Consider the following 18,232-nt stretch of genomic DNA (forward strand, 5'->3'; position numbering starts at 1 on the left):
TCACTGCTATGTATTGTCACAGTTCACTATTAGAAATTGTCATTGTCTGTTAGACACTATTAGTTCACTATCAGAAATTGTCACCTCTCTGTGAACAGTGCCTCATCCGCATTCTTCACTCCCTATATGCCCAGTGCCTCTAACAGCATGTGGCACATAACAGGTGCCCAACAATTTCTTTTATTGAGTAAGTGCATAAACAATAGCTCCGTCTACTTTTTAAGGACATTCTGCAAGGAATTACACGTATCCTTTTGTTTTAATTTATTGTCTGTCTCCATCACCAGGGCACGGACTGACTCCATTTTGTCCACCGTTGTGTGCCCAATGCAGTGACCCACACATAGTAGGTGCTTAATGAATGTTATTGAGTGAAGAGGCAGGTGCTGGCTGTTTTCTCATTTATCCTCACACAGCCCAGGCAGGGAGGCAGTGCTCATTAGCACGTCTTAGAAATGAGAAATTGAGCCCCCGAGAAGGGAAGTGATCTCTGAAGTCAAGCAGTTGGTGAGGAAGAGCCAGGGATTGAACCATATCTGTGTGATTGCAGAGCCTGTGTAGGCTCTTAAATGCCTGGTCCTGCTGCTCCCCCTCCCCTGTGAGGGCAGGGGTAGGGTGGGGTGGTGGTGTCTGGGAAGGTGTACCAGGGCAGTATAGGCACTCCCCAATCCTGCCCTGTGTGTCTCAGTCACAAAGCCCTTTCAACACGGTGTCCCATTTAGTGTTCACTGCAGCTTCAGCAATGCCCAGAGAGGTAGAGTAATGTCCTCAAGGTCACACAGCAAGTTCAGCACAAGTCTTCTGACTCTGTGTCCAGTGTTCTTTCCCTTAAATCCCAGCTATGGCTCAAACTTGGAGCCCCAATACAAGCAGGGACTCATGTGGGTCCAGAGAAAAAGCACAAACATAGACTTTTTCCAGGCAGCCTAGCCCAATATGTCTGGTAGCAAGTCCACATCCCACACTTTGCTGTATGACCTTGAGAACTGACTTCCTGTCTCTGAGCCTCAGTTTCCCTATCTAAAAAATGATGCCTTACTGTGCAGGTGGTGGTTACAATCCCTGACTTGGTGTTTCTCTTGCTGTGTGACCTTACGGAAGAAGCTTAGCTTCTCTGAGCCTCGGTTTTTTCATCTGCTAAGTGGGGTTAATAAATAGCCACCTCTTGGGGCTCAAGTTAATGGGGGAGAATGTGGGCAGCGTGCAGGGCTTGGCACATAGTAAGTGTTCAATAAAAGATGGTCCCGGGGATCCTTTACAACCGCAGTGCATGGCCATCCTCAGGATTCTGCAGGCCCAGCCTGGCCACTGCAGACCCAGCGCATACACGTTGGCTGTCCCCAGCCAGCTAGGGGGAAACTTGAGCCACCCTCCTCCTGGGCAGACGCTCTCACTGCCACTGCTGCCTCTGAAATGAAAGAAAGGTCAGAGCCTGGGGAAGCAGGGCTGAGTGTGCGATGGAAGCGGCTGGCAGGCGAGGAGGGGTGGGGTGGCCGGCAGCTGCCTGACCGCCCCGGTCTTCCCCAGGGAGGCCTGAACCGGCCGGGCCTGGGTGCAGCCCCCCTGCCCAGGGTTTGGCCTCCCAGCCCCCCGCAGAGCCGCCTCCCAGCCTGCCCCTGGGGAGGGGCCACCTGGTGTCAATTAAACCCCAGCCACTTGGCCGCACCACGCTGGGCAGCTGATTAGTGCCGCCGGCCTCTCCAGATGGGGAGCACGGCCTAAGACAGGGTGCCTGCCACCGCGCCAGGGGGAGGCCTCCTCGCTGGAGCCGGTGAGTACGTGAGCAGGAGCTCTGCTCCCTGGCTTGGCCATGGTGGGGAGGGGGCTCGGCATGAGCTCTGCTCTCCAGGGGCGTTACAGGTCTTCCCAGCATCCCCGACCGCTTCGCCTCTGCTTGACCAGGAGGCTACCCGAGGGGACCAAATGCCGTCCTAGTGTCCTCTCCCGGGGTCCTGCAGCCACAGGGGCCACCCCTGGAAGGTGGGGACCTCTTGGGGAATAGAGGGCCGTGGGTGCAGGTGGAGGCTCTCCGGCCCCAGCCTCTCCTCCTTACCCTGAAGGAACCAGCTCTCTGTGCGACCTGTCTGGTCACCAAAGCCCTGTTCCTCCAACCGCCCACTCACGCTGTGGGGTGGCTGCGTCTGGCTGGCTGGCATGAGACCCCTGCAGGAAGCAGGTGCGGGGAGGCTGCTGCCCCGGGGCTGGGGCTGAGGGGAAGGTCTCTGGCTTCAGGGTGCCACGTGGCCGGGAGCACGGCCAAGAGCCAAGCAGGGCCCCAGCCTAGGATCAACAGATGATTCTGGGGATGCCGGTCCAGCGTGCAGGCTGGGCAGCTCTGCAGGGCCTTAGCCAGCCCCCGGTTCCTGGGGGAGCATCAGCCCCAGAGGAGATAGAGGAAGGGGCAGCTGCCTCTCCATGACACAGACTTGGGGGTTCAGAGAGAGGGACAGCTCCAGGTTCTCCAAGCAATATGGTGACATGATTTGTCTCTGGGCCCACACTCTGAACTGAGCCCCAGTTCCTGACTAATAGGGGTTCTGTTATCCACGAAAAGGGTCCCTTGTGACATGGCATTATCTCTTGGTGGTACCACTTGGGTGGTCTGTGACCTCTGCCTGCTGGGAGCAGAGGCAAGGTGTGTTTGGGACAGGATGGCAGGTCCTGGGGAGATGGAGCAGTGCTGTGTGTATCCACGTGCTTGTGCCATGTGGGTGCCTTTGGGAGGTGGGCAGGGTCACCCATGTGAATCGCTGGAGCCCACTCTGGACCATGGCTCTAACACGGAGGCCGGGAGGAAGGATGGGTTGTGGACAGAGAGCCCTGTGGCTAGCAGTGCACAGCCACATGTCCCCATCTGTGTGTACATGTGAGGTTGTATCGATGCCAGTGCTGTGCAGACAGGGGCTCCCTGGCAGTGTCCCTGGATCATTCATTGCAATCTGCTCTTGCCAGCTTACTCCACAGGGGTGGGGAGGCTGTGTTTCCCCAGGGAAGCACCCATGAGCTCCCTGGCAAGCCAGCTAGATGGTCTCCCAATTGTGCACCCTGCTTCCTGGCTAACCCCTTCCCAGTGGCTGGGATTTGAAGGCTTGGTCCCTGGAACGCATGAGTCTGCAGGTCTGGGTGAGTGGGGAAGAGGGCGGAGGCGATCACAGCTGAAGCTCAGCTGCTTTCTGGGAAAGGCTGGATCTAGTTCATTTCCTCCATAAATATTTATCGCAGGCTTCCTCTGGGCTAGAACCTGGGCTCAGAACTGGGACTATGCGAGTGACCCTAGAATGTGTTCATTCACTCAAAAATATCAATTGATACACTCTTAGACTATGTGCGGAAATATCCCATGGTAGATTTCAAATTCATTCATTCAATCCTTTGTTGCTTTATTCGTTCCTTCACCCCACAATATTTATGGACCATCTGCCATGCACCCAGCACTGTGCTGGCTGCTGCAGTTACACCAGTGAATGTGGGAAATGAGAAATCATCATCTCTTCCAACTTTCCTTGCGGTCTGTACACAATGAGCCTGGATCTGGAAGAAAGCCAGATGCCTAAGAAGCAGAACATTGGGGTCCCTTCTCTGGGCCTTTTGCAGCAAGGCCTAAGGACCCCATTAGCCATGCAGCTGCCACTTAGAATGTCCCCACTGTCCACCTGGAATTGGTGACTCTCACTAGAGCCCAGCGATTGTGACCATGTGTAGCCTCTTAGGCCTCTGGGGAATATCCAGATGAGCTTTACACACATCCATGCTCTAACTTCCTTTTCCAAAAGAAAGTATGATAATTTGGGTGATTAATTACCAAGTATGACCAAGGCACTTGCTCAGGTAATTAATAAATCCTGGAAGGTACCACTTATCCTTTACCATGAGCCAGGCACGGTGCTTAGCATAGTACATGGTTCATTTTTGAATTCTCACCCACATTAGGTGGTAATCCTATTACTTCTCCATTTTACAGCTGCAGAAACTGAGACTGTGAGGGTCTTCCTAGCCTGCCTATGGCCTAACTCCAAAGTCTGAGCTTTTGACCTCTAGGCTAGAGCTCTCAAGGGGTTCCCCTCTAATGGAGATGTGAGCAGGACATCCACAAACAAGATTGGGTGGGGCAGTGTGACAAGGCCTGTACCCTCATGAAGAGGGTGAGTGGGGAAGGTATAAAATGCAAGACGGGGAGTTCCCGTCGTGGCGCAGTGGTTAACGAATCCGACTAGGAACCATGAGGTTGCGGGTTTGGTCCCTGCCCTTGCTCAGTGGGTTAACGATCCGGCGTTGCCGTGAGCTGTGGTGTAGGTTGCAGACGCGGCTCGGATCCTGCGTTGCTGTGGCTCTGGCATAGGGCGGTGGCTACAGCTCCGATTAGACCCCTAGCCTGGGAACCTCCATATGCCGCGGGAGCGGCCCAAAGAAATAGCAAAAAGAAAAAAAAAAATGCAAGACGGCAAAGAGCTTCCTAGTCTTTGCAGCCACAGAGCACCTTTGTCCAAACAAAACCTCACAGAAATAGATTGGACCAGAGCTGTCCAGCCCAGCCCAAGCTCCCTCTGATCCCCTGCCCTTGAGGGAGGTCCCAAGGTCCCTTGATGAACCCTGAGGGTGTGTGGGTGGCTGGCAAAGCATTCTGGTGTGAGGTCAAAGCCAGGCAGGGCGAACATGGCAGGTGAGGAGACCTGGCAGGTGAGGTTACCTGGCAGGTGAGGGCTGAGGCTGCCTTGAAGCTTTGGAGAAAGGCAGGATCTGGGCAGGGGGGGATTAAGGCCATCACTCATTGATGCATTGATTCATACATTTATTCACTCACTCAACAAATATCGACTAAGCTCCTGCTCTGTGCCAGGCATTGGCCAAGGCCCAAGGGATGGAGTCGTGGCTATGATAAACCACGCTCCTGCCCTTGGCTGAGAACTGATTCTCTGCGCCTGACCGAGGAGGCCCATGTGATCAGAGCAGAGCCTTTGCATGGAGGGCAGGAGAAATGTCTTGTTCCTTCAAAAAGGACACTTGACATTCCCACTATCCAAGTGACTTGGTCTTGGATCTGGAGGTTACAAATATTAATGAGTGGAGGGAGTGCTTTCTAGCAAGGAAGATCGAGGGAAGCAGGAGAGGGCAGCAGAAGGGGCTCAGCTGGAGATGCTCAGCTGATCCTGTGGGGGGCTCTGGAGTGTGAGCTGCACTGCAGAGTTGAAGCCACCTTGAGGCAAGGGGGCAAGGCTTGACTATCCCCATGTCAGCCAGTCACCGGGTCCAGGTGTCCCCAGCTAGGGCAAGGGGTGTCAAGCCAGCTTCCCTATGAAAGGCAATTCTCCAGGATAAAAAGATCAGTAGCTGGGGAGCAGGCACATTGCCACACAGAGGGGATCTGAGTAGTTCCTGGTCCAGTGGGGAGGCAGGCAGAGGGCAGATAAGGGCAGTATGGAAGGTGCCTTGACCCCATGGAGAAGCTCAGAGGGTGGGGGGATCTCGTGAGGGGACAGCAGACACAGTGTGGGAAGTCAGGGAACTGTGGCCTCGAGGAATCTAGGGCCTGGGTTCAAATCCTAGCACTGCCACGTGCCAGGTATTGGCCTGGGGCCTGTTACTTCACTCCTCGAGCCTCTGTTTGGTCAGCTCTAGGCTGCAGGTGCTACTTGAGCCTCCCTTCTGGAATGGTTGGCATGTGAATGGAGTAGTCCGGTTCCCGGCACCAGTATGTACTGGGACAGTGCAGAGGGCCAAGCTGGTGAATGGAGGCAGGGTTGGATTTATGGCACTGTGCTCCCTCGGAAGCTGGGTCCTGACCTGCAAACTCCAGAGGGACCTGGGAGACTCCAGGACAATGTGAGCCAGACACGGTTGCCATCGGCAGATCCTCAGTAGCGTCAGTACTGTGGGTCCTTCAGGCAGAGACAAAGATGGGATGTGTGTGAACTGTGCCAGGATGGCTCCGGAGGGCCCTGGAACTAACCAAGAGGGGCAGGCCCCCTAGGCTGTGCCCAGGCTCCACTTCCAGAGCCCAGAGCCCTGGGCTGAGCAGACCCTCCCCTTCCCTTGGTATTTCACCCTCATTCATTTATTCATCCATTCAACAAATATTTCTTGAATTCCAACTATGTGCCAGGCTCTGAGGATGCATTTGTAAATAAGACAGAAAGGATCCCTAATCTCACGTGGAACCCACTAGCTCCTGGTGGGGGGTCATCATCAAAGCCAAGGACAAGGGACCAAAAGAGGGACAGGGCTGAAGGGTCAGGGGGAGTGAAGATTTGGGCACTTTCTGAGTGTCCATGGCAGAGGCCTGGTGGCAGGTCCTTGAAGGCATGAGCTCACGGGGGCGGGGGGCAGGGGGCACACAAAATCCGCTCTGCTTTCAACCAGAGCTTGGCTGGGAAGGGGGGTGGCGTGGAGGCAGGGAGCGAAGGTCTAATGGAAGACCTGGTGTGTGCGGGGCTGTGTGTGCAGGGCTGTATTTGGAGGATGGTGGGAAGGGGCAGGTGCACATGTGGATGAGGGGGTATCAGAGGGACGTTGGCAAGGGTGGGGGTGTGTATGTATTAGAGGGTTATGAGGGCTGTGTGTGTGAGAGGGATTGTGGGGACCTATGTGCAGGAATGGGAGTGTGTGGCGTCAAGGGGATGTGTGTGTGTGATGGTGTGTGTGAGGGGGTGTGTGTGGCTATGAGGCTGTGTGTGTGTGTGAGGGTGTGTGTTTGAGGATGGGTATTGTGAGGGTGTGTGTGGGGGCTGTGTGTGAGGGATTTGGGGTCTCTATATGCAAAAATAAGGGGCGGATGTGAGGGTGTATGTATGAGGGTTCATATGTCTCCTAGAATGTGTTTAAGTGCATGTGTGTGAGAAAGTGTAGAGGAGGTGTAAAATTGTGTGTGTGAGGAAGCCCCTGTGAGAGAGAGAGTGTGTGTGTGTGTGTGTGTGTGTGAGAGGCGTTGCAGGGATACACACAGAGGCTGTGTGTATTTAATGGTGTATATGTGGGCGTGTGAGGGGGTGGGTGTAACGAAGCACAGATGGGTGTGTGAGGGTGTGTATGAATGAGCTTGCCCACATGGGCACACATAAGGGTGTGTGAGGGGTGTGTATACCTGTGTGTGTGCACGTGGCGTAGGTGTCCATACCTGTGAGTGGGTACCTGAGTCAATGTATTTTCATCAGCTCCCGGATGCTGAGAGCTAGAGAGTCCTGAGGCCCCTTTAGTGTGACCCCCGTTCCGCCGCGTGTGTAAGAAGCCCACCTCAAGTGTGCATCTCACCTGCAGCCTGCACGTTCCCCTTCCTTCATTGTTCCCTGGGCCCTCCTGGCAGCCCTGGAAAGATGGCTTCATCCCATTCCGCAGATGTGGCAACTGAGGCCCCCGGGTCCAGAGGGAGATGGAGGCCAGGCCTTTTAGCCCCAGGACTAGGTCTTTGGTCCAATCCTGGCTCTGATTACTCCCTATCTCTTCCAGCTCCACATGTAACAAGATGCCTATTCGGAGCCCACACTCATCCATTATACTGTTTTTCTCCTTTGATTCTATTCTTTCTTTTTTTAATCCTGTGTCTCTCCTGGTTCCACTTCCCTTCCACTTCATTAGGAGTGAATGACTGTGACATGAACAAATCCCTCGCCCCCTATCCCCCGCCAAACTGCATTTGAAAAATCACTTTGCAATTAAGAGGAAGATTCTTATAAAAAATGTTTAAATCAATGTGAAGCTCACTATTCAAGAAAATACAGTGAGGAAGGGGGAAAAATGGGCTTGTAAAGGTTCACCATGATTCCCCTGGAACAATGCATTATAAAGAGATATTTGCTGCTTACAAAGAAAAACAAACAATCTCAAATAAAGACCAAATATTTTGAAAGAGTCAAACCCCAAAGCAGAGAACACAAACACAGTCTTAAGGAAGCCAGCACTGCCATTGGCCAACAAGTCCCACAGATTCAGGAAACACAATGCATCCTTCTGCCCACTTGATCTTGCATATTGCTAATGCCCGCAATCAGTGTTCCTACTCATCCTTGGGCCTCCCCGCCAGCTACCCATGGAAGATATAAGAAGTGGGGACTCTCGCATTCTGAGGAGCTGATGGTCAGTGCTGAGCTCCAGGCCCCAGTGGCGTGGTCTGAGCTTAGCACTGCCCAACTGTGGGCACCACCACTCCAGGCAGCCAATTCCCTTCCCCCACACAGGTTCTGCTTCCAGGAGGCTATGATTGATCCTTCCAGGCTCCCCAACTGGGAGCTCAGCTGCCAGCAAGGCAGCCCCAGGAAGTCTGTATGAGCTGAACCCAGCTGAAGGCAGGAACTGGAAGCGAAAGCCCTTGGGGATGGTACCTGAGTTAGCCTTGGGGAGAGGACTCTCCCTTTCTGTCTCTCTCTGTTTCTCTGACTCTCAGAGCGTCTCTCTGACCCTGTACCTTGTCACTATTACTCTAGAGATAAAATAGTAGCCTTTCTTGTTGCTGTCACTGCCTCCTTCGGCATCCCTGCCCTCACCAGCCTCCCACCTGCTCTGTGCAGTGGGTGAGGCTGGGATGATCCTTTGTCCGCTTATTGAAACCCAGAGGCTCAGAGAGGTTAGGTAGCTTGTCCAAGGTCACACAGCACTGCGCCTTCCCCCTAACCCCCAGCCAAGACTGTAGGTTTTCCAGTCCAGACTGTTCTTTCCCACAGCATCATGGAGCCCCTTACGTCTCCTTCCAAGTGTTTCTTCACTCTGGCAGACATCTTCATCTCCATTTCCCTTGTATTCTCCTGGCCAGTTTGTGAGAGACAGAGACAGGAATATCAGGAAGGATGTTTTTATCCTACTTGCTGTCTCTTCCATCAGCCCCATGAGATAGCAATGATGCTGGTGTTAGTAGCGGTCACCATTTACCAGGTACTAGTCAGAGTTTGAGGTGCTGGTTTGAGCCACTGGCACACCCCACCTTTACCTGCCATTGCTGGAAACTGGCATAGACTGGTTGAAGATTATTAAATCAACCTGTCTGGCTGGAGTGAAGGGCCTGTGTAAGGAGACTGCAGGATACAGAGCCAGTGAAGTATCGGAAGTATCCGTCCTAAGTGAGCAGCAATTTTTGAGCTGTGGGTGCAGCCTGCAAAATGATAGCATATAATAAAAAGAATGAAATCATGCCATTTGCCACAACATGGATGGAGCTAGAGTTTATCAGACTAAGTGACATAAATCAGACAGAGAAAAATAGCCCATATCACTTTCATGTGGAATCTAAAAAATGATACCAATGAACTTATTTACAAAACAGAAAAAGACAGACATAGATAACAAACTTATGGCTATGAAAGCGGAAAGAGGAGAAGGATAAATTAGAAGTTTGGGATTAACAGATACAAACTACTATATAGAAAACAGATAACAACAAGGACCTACTGTATAGCATGGGGAATCATATTCAATATCTTGTAATAAAGTATAGTGGAAAAGAATCTGAAAAAGAATAGATATGTATATATAATTTTGCTGTCCACCTGAAACTAACACAACATTGTATATCAACTATACTTCAGTAAAAACAAACAATATAAATACATGGAAAAGGAAAACTAAAACAAACAAACCAAAAAATGATAACATACAGATCAATGTCCTTCAAACATGGAACATTTTTTTTTCCCACTGTACAGCAAAGGGATCAAGTTATCCTTACATGTATACATTACAATTACATTTTTCCCCCACCCTTTGTTCTGTTGCAACATGAGTATCTAGACAAAGTTCTCAATGCTACTCAGCAGGATCTGCTTGTAAATCTATTCTAAGTTGTATCTGATAAGCCCAAGCTCCCGATCCCTCCCACTCCCTCCCCCTCCCATCAGGCAGCCACAAGTCTTTTCTCCAAGTCCATGATTTTCTTTTCTGAGGAGATGTTCATTTGTGCTGGATATTAGATTCCAGTTATAAGTGATATCATATGGTATTTGTCTTTGTCTTTCTGGCTCATTTCAGTTAGTATGAGATTCTCTAGTTCCATCCATGTTGCTGCAAATGGCATTATGTCATCCTTTTTTATGGCTGAGTAGTATTCCATTGTGTATATATACCACATCTTCTGAATCCAATCATCTGTTGATGGACATTTGGGTTGTTTCCACAAACATGGAACATTTTCAAGGGCACCTATTCCCCCAGATGTTCCCTCTCAATGTTGTCATAAAATATTTTTATTATAGTACTGCTTAAATGGGTTCCAGCCAAAAAAAAAAAAAGGTACGCGTTCTTTATGCTCATATCCCTATAAAACCAGAGCAAATCCACTCATCATTGAATACTACCCCAATCGCAAAACAAATCAAACTCGAATTCAAAAACATGTATGAAATGGCTGGAGTGAAGTTCTGTTTGCTGTGTGAGTGGGTGATGCATGGCCCCAAGGGCCTTTTGGGGTCCCCCAGTCACTTCCCCATCTGACCCTGACTTGTTTTCCCTTCACACTGTCCTCATACCACCACAAGTCCTCTGTCCGTACGGCATGGTATTCCCACCATCGGCCTTTGCCAGGCATGAAGAGAATCATTTCTGTGTTACATCCACGACCTTTCTTGTTCCTGTGCAGTAATTAAAGCAGGACAGCTCAGCCCAGTTGCCATCATCACAGAACAGCCACTGGAATCATGTGGCAAGTCTTAGTGATAAGACAATTATCAGCAAATCTCAGAAAGGCTGATGGTAAAACATCCTACAAAGAGAAACACGATAACACTTTTAACACACTCAGTGTTTTAAGAATCCTCAGTGAGGCCCCAATTTCAGGAACTTAAGTTTGGGTGCATCTACTGATTGGACAGGGGGACAGTGTGCCTTCGAGTTAGGGAGCCCAATTAGGAAGTTATGAGGGCATTAAGATTTAATGCCAGGAGGCTCCAAAGGCTAAAATGGGAAGGAATGTCAGTGATGGGCTAAAGGAAGATTAGGCAGGATTTGAGCTTTGATGGTGATGCCCAAAGAACTGGCACAGGGTTCCTGGAGCTTCCCAGAGCCATGGCATGCCAGGAGGGGAGAGGAAGGAATTAGCAGGAAAGCAGTCAAGGAAAAATCCTCAGCTGGCTTTTCCCTGGCATGCTGGGGTCTTGGGCTTGGCTTCACTCCATTTGTCCCCACCTTGGTTTCTTTGTCGGTTAAATGAGATCTTCCCCATACTTAGCAGTATAGACAAACAAGTCAGGGGACAAGCTGAGGCATCCGGCAGATCCTAGTCTGAATTCTAGCTCTATGACTTGCCAGCTATGGGACCTCAGACTAGCCCCTAAACATGACGCCAGCTCTGTTTCCTTGGCTTTAAAAGAGAAATTGCATTAGTATCTTCTTACGGTTACTGTCAAGGTCAAACACTTGCAAAGGTCTGGAACCTTGTGATCTCAGTAATTTACAGCCTCCGTCGCTGCTGTCATTGTGATGGTACCACTGAGCCATCACCAGCATCCCTTCATCAGCACCCTCCATTTGTCTCTCCATCAACCTGGGTACCAGCTTGCCTCAACCTATAGGTCTTGCTCTCTGCCTGGGAAGATTTTATCAAATGCCTTCACCCCCAGATGCCCTCCTTTCTCTAAAGCTTTCCAGCCTATCTCACATCATATACCTCTTGGCCATCTGGTGAAACCCATACACCCCTTTGCAGAGGAATGTTTTTCAAGGCATTAAAAAGTAATAATAACACCCAGGATTGCAAAGGAACCCATTATATCGAGATACAGTTACCCAAAATGTATTTTTTAAAAAAACACAAATGTGATATGGGACTCTTTATGTTTCTTTTTTAGAATTAAAGAGTAGATGTGAGTCTAACATAAAGTGATTTTGAAGGAGTGATGAACCTAGGTATTTCGAGATATTTGCCACCATTGTGAAGTGAAGTGAAAATGCCTATGATTTCGATTAGTGGTTAAAAACACAGGTCTGATGACACCAGCATGGCTTTTTCTCTGTATTCGCAGGGAAAGCAAGTGCTAACTTTCAGTGAGAGGTTAATAAAATAAAGATGGAATTATTTTTTCCCACCCAAGGTTACCACCCATCTGAATTGCATCCAGAGACACTTTGCTCCAAATCCAATGGTGTTAACTGCCTGTGCCCCACATTTGGCTTTTGCCATTGACTCTACTAAGCTAAGATTCCTTTCCATGTGAATGCTGAAATTCATTTATCTAAGAACATACACATGGTTGAAAAATAATCAAATAAGGGAGCAAGCCTTGCATCGGGAAGCAGTTCCTCACTCCTTCCTACCCTCAGCCTGCTTTCCAAAGGTTACTGTTCCGATGTCTTCTGGCTGTTTCCTCTGTGGTTATCACCAACTCTCCTATCCATATACTTGACATTCATTGATTTACGGAACTTAGGCCTCATCTATGGACATTTCCCACCCTGTCCTCCCAGTATAAGTCTATAATTATTTTTAGTTCCACCTTGGTTACCTTGGCAACTTTAAGAAATGCCTTCCACTTTTATTTCTTAGTCCATCAAGCACAGACGGTGCATTTTGACTCTGCAACTATTTCAGATGAGATGTTGACGTTCTACCTTCCTTTCTTCTCCCCCTTGTCCTGCCTAATTGATGGTGACACTCACTCTATGCACAGGTACCTTCTACCTAATATAAGTTTCTGGAAAGTTGGGACCTGGTTTAGTTTGTCTTGTAGCCAACTACAGTGTTTGGCACCTAGTAGGTGGCAGGAAGTCTGTGGCCTATGCTCTGCCCCTTGGCTCTTAGTAGGTACCCCCTAACCATCTGGACAGCAAGCCCCCAGCCACCACCATAGCCAGGGGAGGGGAGGGGCGGATAGAATGCAAGCCTATCCCTACTGACTAAGCAAAGGACATCGCTGCCCATAATTACGTGCTATAGAAATTCTCCTCTTGACTTGGGGTCTGAACTTCCCATTAGAGCTTCAAGGAAGCCTCTTAGAGGAGAATGTTAATGACTATCTGAACCATTATCTCCCCTCCTGCCAGGATCACTGGATTTTCAGCTAGGCATAAAGTGGTTCTGGGAAGGGAGACGGCAAGACCATATTTCAGAAGGAAGAAGGCTTTTTTGAATCATTCCTGACTGAGTTTGATGACTTGCTTCCCATGTGCCCTTTCTGTCCGAAAAGGGAATCCATTTCCTTTGAGAGAGAACTTTCTAAAGCCTTTCTCTTCACTCAAGCCTCTTTACATCCATCCAAGGCTTCCCAGTTTCTTGGGACAAAGTCCAGATGTAACCCTAGGCCCTGGACTTGCACCAACTCTCTCACTCCTCCCAGCTTCACTTCCCATCTGTCTGGACTGAACCACTTACAGGTGCCCCAGCTCAGCACACTTCCTCTTGCCCTTGCCCTCACCTTTGCACATGCTGTTCCTTCTGCATGGAAGGCCCATCTTCCCACAGAGCATCCCACTCCCCACAGTCCTTCCTGCCTCCACTAAGACATCACCTCTGCCAGGAAAACTTACCAGACCCTCCTATGTTTTGTGTCTTTTCACAGACTCTTGTATGCACCCACTGTACCCCATATTGTGAATCAAGATTACCTATTTATTTATTGTCTCTCCCTCTGGCATGTAAATTCCTCGAAGGAGGGATCCATAGGTTATTCGGTGTTAAGTCACAACAATGTCTAGCACAGTACCTGGAAGCTGCAAAGTATTTGATAAATATATTTATGATGGGTGTGTGTTTTGATAGATGTACTAATAGAGGCATAAATAGATGGATCAAGAGAGGGATGAATCAAGAGATGGATGAATCGATTAATAGACAGACAGATAGTTCAATGTTTGGATGGATATTTGGATGGGTGGATAGATAGATGGATGTAAAACTGGAAGGATGGATAGATATGTACATGGGTAAAAAGGCTTGCAGTTGGAAAGATGGAAGGTAAATGATTTTTTAATCCCTGATGAAAGTGTATATAAATAAGAAATACCACAGGGAACAAGCTTCATATTTGTTTCATCCTAAAACTCTGTTGTTGATAGAGACATCAAAACACGGGCTATGGGATGACTTGGCTCTATTGCATGTAGCCTTGCAGTTAAGCTCATGTCCCAACTTTCCCCAGCTCTCCCCAGTAATCCATGAGGGATAGTTCACTCAAAAATGTCTCTGAATCTTCCTGGAGGCTGTGCTTTTATAAAGTGCCTTTGGGGCTCTGAATTTGGGATGTTAACTATCAAAGCAGGACTCTCCCTTTTGTTCAAATTTATTGTTCCGCAACAAACATTTCCTAAGGATATATGAGGCTCCAGCAACCATGGCTGATGCCAGGGATGTGGAGATAAACAACCATTGCCTTCCTGGAGCTTAAAATGTGGGGGAAATGGCATTCCTCTTGTGGCTCAGCAGGTTAAGGACAGGTCAGTGTCTGTGAAAATGCAGGCTCCATCCCTGGCCTTGCTCAGTGGGTTAAGGATCCAGCGTAGATGTAAGCTGCAGCATAAGTCACAGATGCTACTCAGATCCAGTGTTGCTGTGGCTGTGACGTGGGCTGGCAGCTACAGCTCTGACTCAACCCCTAGCCCAGGAACTTCTACGTACCGCCAGCCCTTAAAAAAAAAAAAAAAAAAAAAAAAAAAAAAAAAGTGGGAAGTGGTAGAGGTCAACACGCACTCAGCTGATAACACAGTGGCCACAGCAGTCAACATTGCTGCCCTGTATTGAGTTCATACTCCTAGGAGTGTAGGACAAAGATGGAGAAAGAAAATACAAGAAAAGTACAAGAAAAATAGGATACCCTCTCATGTGTGGCAGGTGCTATAAGCTTCACTGTATAAATGTAGAAGGTGAGGCTCTGAGGGACCAGATAAGACATTCAGGGTCACATAGCTGATAAGTGGCAGAGCCAGAGTTCTCCCTGCCTCCTCAACGCAGGCTTTGAACAACTACAAGGCCATGGTGTAGCACGTTGCAGAGCTCAGGAGAAGGACCAAGGGTGGGGTACTCCAGATGCCAGGGGTGTGTGGCAGAGGGAAATGAACTCTTTTCTCCTGGAGGGGATGGGGATTCTCCGTGGACTTGAAGGTGGTCACACCATGGCCTCTGATACCTTTATGCCTGGTCAGGTCTGTCACGTGGAGCTGGAGCTGAGGCCCTGACCCAGGGCACTTCCCGGCTGGGGTACCTAGCTGGGATTCCCCAGGGCGGCACGGTCCCAAGACGGGACACAGCTTGGGATCAGACAGTCCTGAGCTGGAGTCCCAGGCCTGTGTCAGCCATGGAACAGGCAAGTGGCCGAGCCCAGTGCTCGTTTCCCAGACTGTGTTCCCCAAGCCTCAGGTTCCTCATCTAGAAAATGGGAGTGATGGTGCCTACTTTGTGTTAGAATAAGGTTTGTGATGTCAGCCAGGTACACAGTGAGGCTCAGTTCGTAGTGGTCCCTTCTCCTGGCCCTTGGGCAGCAGCACTCTGCTCAGAGCATTCTCAGGGAAGATCCCCTTTGAACATCCAGTAATAGCCAGACCCTCTCTGAAGAAAAATATACTATATCCCACACTGTGTGTGCTGTTTCAGAAAGTTTGTGCACCACTGTTGGGCCCACAGTAAAACACCCTGGTCTTAGGGCCAAGATGCAAGCCATGCCGTTGCTCACATTCGCATTTTAGTGAAACCCAAGGAAGCATAGATAATCCGATTTGAAAGCCTCTCCATGGACAAATGAGAAAATGCTCGAAAACCTCCGTGAATGGATAAAAACAACCACCACAACCACTGTTTGGATGTTCCCCAAGTTCTGAGCATAAAAGCCTCTTACATGCATTAGCATTTTTTTTTTTGACCAAAGTAACCCCAGCTGTAAGTGATCTCCATTTTGCAGATGAAGACACTGAGGCTCAAAGAGGTGACGTTACTCTCCCAGGATCATTCAGTAAGCCGCAGAGCCAGGATTCCAACCTGTGTCCATTGAATCCTAATGGTTGTGCGCCTAACGTGAGAGGATGAATGTTATTACACGCACCCCACACATCATTGCAGCAAGAGGGCATTTTTGTTGGACCAGAGCTCAAAGGTGCCAACACTCTAGATCAGCAGCACAATGGATGCAGCAGGACACCCTGTAAGACCTTGGAGGTGTCCGTCACGCTGACAGAGGTGCGCTTGGCTCCCAGCCTCGGGACGCGCTGTGTGGGGTGCATGCTGAGCAGCAGTGCTCCTGAAGCTCCCCACCCCCCACCCCAGGGTAGGATGTCTCTGGGTGGCAGCATGTGGACTGCTCCTCTCACAGTGTCACTGAACAGCAGGACGACTCCCTTCATGACAGTGCATGAGCGTCCTTTATCAGATGGTCAGCCTCGTTCCTAGAATTCTGAGACTGTCTAATAATAGGAGCAACCAGTGGGCCATGCAGTCATCAGAAATTGGTTGCCCAGGGGTTTTGTCTCCTGGAAGGAATACAGCAGTGGTTTCTTCTCTACCATGACCTTGATGGGCAGAGAAGCACCATGCTGACAGCCTCATTGCAACATCCTCCCACATACAAAGCCATCAGACCCCCTCAGGTGGGTGGCTTCCTCCTAGGGGCTTGGCTGCCACCCACAGGGAATTCGCCTGAATGACCAGCTCATGTCAATTAGAGCCCTGGCCAGCCTTTGTCTCCCTCTGTCATCTCCTCCCACAGAATGTGGGAGACGATGCATCAGAGCAGAAAGGAGGGAAGAGACAGCCTGCAAATGTTCCCGGTCCAACCCTTGCTCAGGCCTGGAAGTGCTGGGGGACACCAGGTGTCTTGATGACATCTCTGGGCACCCTGACCCCACTTCTGCAATGCCAGGGGCCATAGAAATTTTTTTATAAGGACACCTGTCATATTGAATTCCGCCCCCCATGCCACTCCAGTAGAACCTCATCTTAACTAATTACATCTGTGATGACCCTATTTCCAAATAAAATCACATTCTGGGCTGCTGGGGGCTAGGACATCAATATATGAATAAGAGATGGTGGGGTTCGAGGTGGGGAGCATAATTCAGTTGAATTAATTAATTGAATACCTGCTATGTGCCAGGACCCATGACAATGACTCTCACAGCCCAGCTTTCAGACATCACAATCTAATGTGATCGGGGCTGTGTTTGAAGTATGGGGGGCATTGTTGGTAGTCTGGGGGAGACCAGGAAAGGGCTTCTTAGAGGGAAAGTTCTCCCTCTAATCTCTTAAAGGTTGAGTCAGCAGAGGGAGGGAAACGGGCTAGAAGAGGGCTCTAGGCAGAGGGCATGGCTGTGCAAGGACCCTGGGGTGAGGAGAAGGGAGGTCCAACTGCAAGACTGAAGGCAACTGGCTGGGGTTGGGACCCGGAGGCTGGCGACAAAAACCAGTCTGGGTCAAGGGGGGTCTAGCAGAGTCTTCAGCAGTTATGCCAATGCAGAAGCAAGGAAAGGGTCTGAGCAAGAGGAAGAAGGGAAATATATTCTAATTTGTGTCTCAGGATGATCAGGCTGGCTGGAGGGGAGTGCAGAGTGAGCAAGACATCAGATAGAGATGTTCACAGTGTCCTGAGAGGAGATGCTGGTGGTCCAAGACTTTCTCATATGGCTAAGGAACTGAGGGTGAAGATCGTGCCTGTCTCACTCTGAACTTCCAAACTTGACCTAGTCAGATGGCAGAGTCTAGAGGGTATCATCAGCAAAGGTCAGGCAGACACCCCAGTTCAAAGCCTGGGCAATATGCTTAAGCTCTCTGAGCCTTAGTTTCCCCAACCATAAGATAAGGATAATTGCTACTTCACAGGAATAATAACAGCTCCTAATCCTGTGGCCAGGTGAGGATTGAAGGAGATAATGCACATGAAGAATGGTGCCCCCCAGAGGAAGGACCCAACACAGAGCTCCTATAATTATTTCTCAGTTGTTAATTCTCAATGACCCAGCACCTACTTTGTGCCATGTTCTAGGACCTAGCGAGCAAGGCTCTGTCCCTACCCTCAAGGATGTCACAAACTAATTGAGGAAGCAGATACATACGTAAAAGGAAAAGAGGAGGCAGCCGGGCTTGGTGTCCCTTACAGGCATAGGTGAGGGCCAGGGGAATGTTTAGGGGAAGAGAAAAAATATATATGGGTGTAGTTAGGCGGTGAGAACAGCCCTTGGGATCCCCAGTCCCAGCTGCCAGGTTGGGAACACAGAGCAGAGTAACACGATCCGGGCGGGAAACCTCTTTTTGGCACTAAGAGACAGGGGTGTGGGGGGGGTGTGGGGGGGTGTGCGTGGGTGCGCGCGCACAGATATGCATGTTGGAGCAAGGAGGTTGCCT

General features: G+C 49.8%; 1 protein-coding gene across 2 annotated transcripts in view; it reads left to right on the top strand.

Moving 5' to 3' along the window:
• NOS1 (nitric oxide synthase 1) overlaps nt 1,399-18,232 on the top strand; it is a 186,400-nt gene continuing 169,566 nt past the window's right edge. The window contains exon 1 of one of the 2 annotated variants that reach the window (XM_021072695.1): nt 1,399-1,771. The gene's annotated coding sequence lies outside the window, so the exon portion shown is untranslated. The remainder of the gene's footprint in view (nt 1,772-18,232) is intronic. The other variant, XM_021072697.1, reaches the window with a different exon arrangement.

The sequence above is a fragment of the Sus scrofa genome, chromosome 14 (genome assembly GCF_000003025.6).
Source record: "Sus scrofa isolate TJ Tabasco breed Duroc chromosome 14, Sscrofa11.1, whole genome shotgun sequence".
Taxonomy (NCBI): Eukaryota; Metazoa; Chordata; class Mammalia; order Artiodactyla; family Suidae; genus Sus; species Sus scrofa.